Source organism: Apodemus sylvaticus, chromosome 2 (assembly GCF_947179515.1).
Source record: "Apodemus sylvaticus chromosome 2, mApoSyl1.1, whole genome shotgun sequence".
Lineage (NCBI taxonomy): Eukaryota > Metazoa > Chordata > Mammalia > Rodentia > Muridae > Apodemus > Apodemus sylvaticus.
In genome coordinates this window covers 83263154-83270471 of record NC_067473.1, presented here as the reverse complement: position 1 = coordinate 83270471, position 7318 = coordinate 83263154, and the positions used below count along the sequence as shown (strand labels likewise).

Sequence of the window (7318 nt, the reverse complement as noted above, 5' to 3'; positions counted from 1 at the left end):
GCCAGGAGTTTTGTTTTGCCCTGGCCGGCGCACGCGCCGCCATTTTGCTTACAGGACCCAGAGTGCTCGGGAGGGCAGAGACTGCTAACAAGCGTAGCCTGAGGCTAACAAAACGGGGGTCTAGGCCCCAAAAGGCACAGGACTGACCCCAAGAACTGGGCGGCTTGGTGGGCCATCTGTGTGTCAACCCGCCCAGGAGGTTATTAGCACAACAGACTCTCCCGGTGCTTTCGGGGAGCGCGAACATGCTCTACTATGTTCATAGCAGCCCTATTTATAATTGCCAGATGCTGGAAAGAACCCAGGTATCCCTCAACAGAAGAGTGGATACAAAAAATGTGGTATATCTACACAATGGAGTACTATTCAGCCATTAGAAACAATGAATTCATGAAATTCTTAGGCAAATGGATGGAGCTAGAGAACATCATACTAAGTGAGGTAATCCAGACTCCCAGACTCAAAAGGTGAATCATGGTATGCACTCACTAATAAGTGGTTATTAACCTAGAAAACTGGAATACCCAAAACATAATCCACACATCAAATGAGATACAAGAAGAAAGCAGGAGTGGTCCCTGGTTCTGGAAAGTCTCAGTGAAACAGTATTTGGCAAAACCAGAACGGGGAACTGGGAAGGGGTGGGAGGGAGGACAGGGGAAGAGAAGGGGGCTTACGGGACTTTCGGGGAGTGGGGGGGGGGCTAGAAAAGGGGAAATCATTTGAAATGTAAATAAATTATATCGAATAAAAAAAAAGTCACAATAAGTCAGAAATTCTTTAGAGTAAAGTCAGAATCAGAAAAACATTTATGATATGAATTGTAATGGAGCAGAAATGTTAAAAGAATATATGATACCACAAATTGTATTTAAATCGTATAAAATATTGTTTTGCAACTTGAATTATTAAAAAGTTTTAAATGAATCTGTTTCATTTAAAAAAATAATTGAGGCTAGAACAAAATAACTCTTTACAGGCATTGCTAACTCCATTTCCAAGAAATCCAACTACCTCCTACTACCTCTATGAGCACCAGGAATGCACACATGCTCATACATTAAAATAAAATGAAATAAAGTAAAATGAAATAAAATATTTTTTTTAAAAAAGAGAATTAACTCTTTTAAAAATCCTGGTAGCATGTTAGCCGCAAGTTTTTCAGCACATTGATTATTCTGTAATCAGAACTGATTTGTATCAAAGAAGTAACTGTGGGATAGGCATTCATTGCAAACTTCTGAACAGTCAGGATGACTGGGTCATAGCTCCACAACAGGACTGAGGTGGATGAGATGATGAAGTCCACCCAGTACATGACCACAAAGAAAACCACTAGCACCAAGCTGGTCTGGGTTGCCTTTTTCTCAGGGGAGGCCCTCAGGTGCCTGATGCTATGAAGATCCTTGCATTGCCTCTGATGTCTGAACAAGATTATAACCATATATGTGCTTGTGGTTAGCATGACTCTGACAAGAAACACATCTCTTAAAGTTGTAACTGTTAAAATCAATGCCCTGATGATGCTGATCATGGGAAAGTGTGAGCAGTATTTACTGACTGTCATCTGGTTGGTGTCACTCACATTGGTATAAGCACCAATGGAGGAGAGCTGGTGACTGCTGAAGGACAAATTGAAAGACAAAAATAGAAGACAGCATAGTTGATGTATTTTTTAGTTTACATTTAAAATTTACCAGCAGTGAAGTATTGGGACTGATAGTGACAGCCTGGACCACACTCAGGAGGCAGGTGGTGCAGATAGAGAGGCCTCTCATCACCCTGCTTATATAAAAAGTTGCCTTACATTTGAAGTCATTCTCAAGATTCAGAAACTCTAATATGTCTGCAAGCCAAATATCCCCTCCACTGAGGGCCATAACTATGTGAACAAAAGTCATTTGACAGGATATCAAGTCCATGTGCTTAGGTCTGTGACCTAGGATTATGAAAATATAGAAACTCAGCACAAACATATTGTCTAGGAGTCCTAGTCCAGATTGGAAATAATGGAAATTCTTTTTTTTTATTCGATATAATTTATTTACATTTCAAATGATTTCCCTTTTCTAGCCCCCCCACTCCCCGAAAGTCCCGTAAGCCCCCTTCTCTTCCCCTGTCCTCCCACCCACCCCTTCCCACTTCCCCGTACTGGTTTTGCCGAATACTGTTTCACTGAGTCTTTCCAGAAAATTCTTGATTGAAGACATAAATGGAAAGTGTATTCATCTTAAAAGCTTAATGGAAGTCTATTTCATATATCTGAAAAAATCTTATATATCAAACTGGTGATTTGCTTCACAGTATGGTTATATAATCATTCTATATTTCCCTACTAATTCTTTAGTATCTCTTTACTATCTCTTTCACTTTTTGATGTTTCAAAGTAGATAGAGCCTACATTTCTTTATACCCTCCAAGCATCTCCTATATAGACTATTATAGACAATAAATGCATTTAGATTCATATCTACAAAGAACACATACTTTGTGTTTCTGTATTGTACCTGCATATCATACCTTAGAAATTCAACCCTATTCCTTTAAATTGGTTTATTTTATACTTCACAACTAAAACTGTAGTAATGAGCATAGAAGATCAATCACATTTGCACAATTGTTCAGCTAGCTGAAAGAAAATCATAAAAGATATCCAAAAAAATCATGATAATGCATCATATTGTACAATATTACTATGTTCTATCTTGAATTATCCATATTTTTACTCAAAATTCTAATGAACTCCCAGTCATAATTCATGATAATATGACAGTTTTAATCAGCAAAGCTCTGTCTTAATCCATCTCTTTTAATGATTTGTTTCCCATAAAATCTTACATTATCAGAATCTAGAATTAAAGACATAGATACAATAGAGGACCGTTAGTGTACCTTCCAGACACTATTAGTTATGTTAAACATCATGGTTCTAATAGGGCCTAGATGGCTTCCATTTTAATTCCCTTCAAATTTAAACCATTTCTGAACTTCAATTCATACTTAAGGAACTAATTTTTAAAATTTTTAAAATTTTTTGGGGGAACTTGGGTGGGTAAATCATTAACCAGATGTTTCATTATGACCTTTTCAGCATCCCATGTTGTTAATTTCCCTTACCCCCTTCTCTTCCTGTATTTATCTCTCTCCTCCTTACCAAAGAATCCACATAGTTTTCCATTTCCCTCGTTGATCACTTGTGTCCTGGTGCTACTCTCCTTTACTTTCCTCCCCACTTCTGCATTTACCTGCCTTTTTTCCTCCTAAGGAGCCCTGTCCCTTCCATTTTCCTGCTCAGATACCTGTAGCCGGCTAGTCTGCTCTCCACTGCTCCCACCCTCACTTCTATCCCCCAAATGGTCCCATTTTGCTTTCCTTGTTTCTGTAGTTACTACAGACTACATATTCACATCTGAAGAAGTGGACATTGGAGCCTCCGCAAGAGATATTATGGGATGGTAAAACATACCCTATCTTCCATACATTGTGACAAACATGAACTTGGTGAAGATTACCATATAGTGATGCTGTTTGGAATTTTTGTTTAAAAGAGATTCATTCCCATAGAGTGGGAATAAGGATCCATGCTATCATACATCACCAACACCCAGATGCTCTTTACAATTTCACTCAACAGTCTTAATTTTGGTGCATATGCAAGTTATTTGGCCTGGTTACCAGGACCAAGTTATTATTGGCTTGATTTAACTCAGTTTCATAAAATCAGCTTTGTGATAAAGAAGTAGAAAATGATTACAGTGATTCAAAGCTTGCAGGAAAAGGGCTGTACAATTATCTTTTCAAGTTCACTCAAAAGTTCCACATACATAGACACATACATGCTTGTATGTAGAAAAATAATGCAACAGTTAGTGGAAGAGACCATACTATAAAATTCCCATGAATATAACATGATAGATCACACATTTCACAGTTACATGATTTTTGATTCTTAAAAGCTTAGTCTAATAAATTAATGGATTCATCCCAATTTTCGGAGCCACACATCTAAGTCCCTCATCAACATGCTTTTATAATAGCTGTGCTGTGATGTTGTTTTGTTTTGTTTTTTGTTTTGTTTTGTGTTTAAGCTCCAGGATTAGTAATTAATAGCATTTTTAACTCTTGTGAAGTGTGTGGATCAGATTCCCAGCACAGACATGGTGGGTCCTGACCATGTGTAACTCTATTTCTGGAGTAAATATCACCCCGCGGTACACAGACATACATGCAAGCAAAACACTCCTATATGTAAAATCAAATAAATAAATTTTAAACAAATAAAAGCTCAGTGGAATACTACTCAGCAATTAAAAACAATGAACTCATGAAACTTTTAGGCAAATGGTTGGAACTAGAAAATATCATCCTAAGTGAGGTAACCCAATCACAAAAGAATACACATGGAATGTAATATCTGATAAGTGGATATTAATTAGCCCAGAAGCACTGAATACCCAAGGCACAATTAGCATAACAAATGACTCCCATGAAGAAGTAAGGAGAGGGCCCTGAGACTGGAAAGGCTTGAGCTAGCATTGTAGGGGAGTACCAGGACAGAGAAAAAGGAAGGAGGTGATTGGAGAATGGATGGAGCAAAGAAGGCTTATGGGACATATGGGAAGGGGGGAACTGGGAAAGGGGGAAATCATTTGGAATGTAAACAAAGTATTATAGAAAATAAAATAAATAAATGGGCTGAGAAAGAAATTCACAAAACAGCACCCTTCACAAAAGCCACAAATAATATAAAATATCTGGGTGTAACTCTAACCAAGCAAGTGAAAATTCTGTATGATAAAAACTTCAAGTCTCTTAAGAAAGATATCAGAAGATGGATAGAATTCCCAAGCTCATGTATTGGTAGAATCCACATAATGAAAATGGCCATCTTATCAAAAATAATCTAGAGATTCAGTGCAATTCCCATTAAAATTTCAACACATTTTGTAACAGATATTCAAAAAATAATTCTCAATTTCATATGGCAAAACAACAACAACAAAAAAAACTAGGATAGCTTTTAATTTCAATTCGTAAATGTATAGTTAAAGTCCATTAAAAGGAAAGGAAAGAAGTTCTTTAAGAGTTACTACCTCTGATTTCAAGCTCTGCTACAGAGCAATACTAAAAAATCCCATAATATTGGTCTGAAATCAGATAGGTTCATCTATGTAATAGAACTGAAGTCCTAGAAATAAACCACATACTTATGGATACTTGATTTTTGTCAAGGAAGCCCAAACAATAATATGCAAAAAAGAAAACATCTTAAATACTTCATCCTAGTATAACTGGATTTCGGTCTGCAGAAGAATGCAAATAGATCCATATTTATTATGCCAGGCAAAACATTTACAAAAGAGATAAATTCCTGAACAGAATAACAATATCTCATGCACTAAGAGCAACAAATAATAAATACAACCTCATGGTACTGAAAAAGTTTTGCAAGGCTAAGTAAATCTTCTATAATTGGAAAAGCTGTTCACAAACAATGCATCTGACAAAGGACTAATATTCAAAATATATGAAGAACTCAAGAATTTAGACACTAACCAGCTAAATAAATCAATTAAAATCTAGGGTAGAGAGTTGTCCAGATGTTTCTCAACAGAGGAATCTCTAATGGCTGAAAAACACTGAAAGATATGTTCAACATCCTTTCTGATCAGGAAATGTAAATCAAAACATCTCTGAGATTCCATTTTACACCCATAAAAATGTCTAGGATCAAAATTTCAAAAGTCAGCACCTACTGGTGAGGCTGTGGATGAAGGGGAACTCTCCTCCATTGATGATGGGAGTGCAAATAGGTAAAACCACTTTAGAGACAATTTTCTTTTTCTTTTTTTTTTTTTGTTTTTAGAAACAAATGACAATAATTCTACCCCAAGACTGAACTATTCTACTTCTGGGCATAAACCCAACAGATGCTCCACTCTATACAAGGACACTTACTCATCTGTGTTTATAGCAGCTTTATTCATTATATACAGCAACTAGAAATAACCTAGGTGTCCTTTAATTAAGGACTGGATAAAGAAAATATAGATCATTACTCAGTAGAATACTATTTGTGTATTAAAAACAAGGATATCATGAAATTTTCAAGCAAATATAGGCAATTGAATACATGGCTTTGAGTGAGATAACCTAAACCCAGCAAGACATGCATAGTTTGCACTTGCTTTTACGTGGACATTAGCCATAATGTAGTGGATTACCATGCTACAATCCACAGACCAAAAGATACTAAGTAAATAGGGAAGGCCCAAAGAAGGATGAGTGAATCTCTCTTAGATGAAGAGACAAAATAATTGTAGGAGGTGAACAGAGGGAGGGAACTGCATGGGAGGTACAATGAAGATAGTGATAGGGATGGGAATCAGGTGTAGGAAGAGGGTGAAGAGAGGACTGGGAGTGAGAGTGGTAACCTATGAGGGAAATTGTGGGAGTAGCTGGAGACCTAAGTCAAGAGAGTCCCAGGGTATCTATGGTAATGCTTCTAGCTGAGACTCATAACAGAAATCGTTGTGGAGACTGACCAGCCATTTTCTTAAACCCTGCAGGCTTCTAATATAAAGAAGGGAACATCAAACTACTCCCAAAACTTTTAATCCAAATTTAGTCCTGTCTAAAAGATTGGCAATGATGAAGATGGAAAAAAGATTGAGGGAGTAGCCAGGTCATGATTAGCCTAAATTGAGATACATCACATGTTACTGAGCCAATTACTGACAATATTAATAGTACTCTGCTTTGCTTGCAGATGGGCTTCTAGCATAACTGTCTCCTGACAGGCTTTATCCAGCACTGGATAGAAACAGACGCAGTGACCCATAGCTAAACATCAGGAGGTGATTGGAGATTTTTGTGGAACAATAGGAAATAGAAATCAGCTAGTTAGAGGGAGCAAAGAAACCACTAGAACTGCTACACTGTCAACTAGTTGATCTCATGGGGCTCACTGAGACTGAATGACCAATCAAGGAGGATACAGCAGTTGGCACCAGGCCTCTTACCCATTCATAGCAGACTCGCAGCTTGGTCTTCATGAGGGTCCCCAGACAATTGGAATGGAAACTTTCCCTGACACTGTTGCCTGCCATTGGATCCCTTCTCTAAACTGCACTGCCTATTTTGTACTCAATAGGAGGGGATAGGCTAGGCCTACTCCAACTGGCATCCCCAGGGAGGGATGGTACTCAAGGAATGCTCCCCCTTATCTGAGGAAAGGAGGAGGTGATAATGGGGGGATTTATAAGGTTGGAGTGGGAGGAGAGGAGACAAGAGAGCTGCTATCACAATGTAAAGTGAA

General features: G+C 37.7%; 1 pseudogene; it reads right to left on the bottom strand.

The window, feature by feature from the left end:
- Positions 1-1126: 1126 nt before the first annotated feature.
- On the bottom strand, positions 1127-7055 carry LOC127677936 (vomeronasal type-1 receptor 48-like; annotated as a pseudogene).
- Between the last annotated feature and the right edge of the window lie 263 nt (positions 7056-7318).